We start from the raw sequence: 515 nt of genomic DNA on the forward strand, positions 1-515 counted from the left end.
CACCACAAAACCACCACACCCCCCCCCCAACGATTCCGATCTGTAAGGACAAAAACCCTCCCGACAACATTACCTCTTTTTCACCTCGTCTGCATGAGCTGCCAGGCTGTAAGAATGATGCATTTCTAAAAGCTCTTTGTGATATCGTGTGTCGAAAATTCGAACACTGTTTAGATTGAGACGCAAGAACGGTGTGTCCGGCACTATACTATTTATGGCAGCTTACTTCTCGCATTACAACTGAGTTATTTGCTGATGGTCTTAATGAAAGCGGAGTGCTCCGACACTATTGAAGCAAGGATGAGAAGGATTCAATGTTTGGGTAGTTGGGGCGCTGGGAGGAGTTCGAAGCAAAAATAGAGGGGGCAGGCGGCAATCCACCATTTGAGAAGAATATCATACAGACTTTAGTTACTGAGTTCGACAAAGGGGCACGTGGTAACCAACCGTACTGCAGATGTGTTTTGCTTCCCCTTGGTAGAAGTTATGGTGTAATGGAAAGAACCTCGACTCTT

The sequence above is a fragment of the Chondrus crispus genome, genomic scaffold (genome assembly GCF_000350225.1).
Source record: "Chondrus crispus Stackhouse genomic scaffold, scaffold_53, whole genome shotgun sequence".
Taxonomy (NCBI): Eukaryota; Rhodophyta; class Florideophyceae; order Gigartinales; family Gigartinaceae; genus Chondrus; species Chondrus crispus.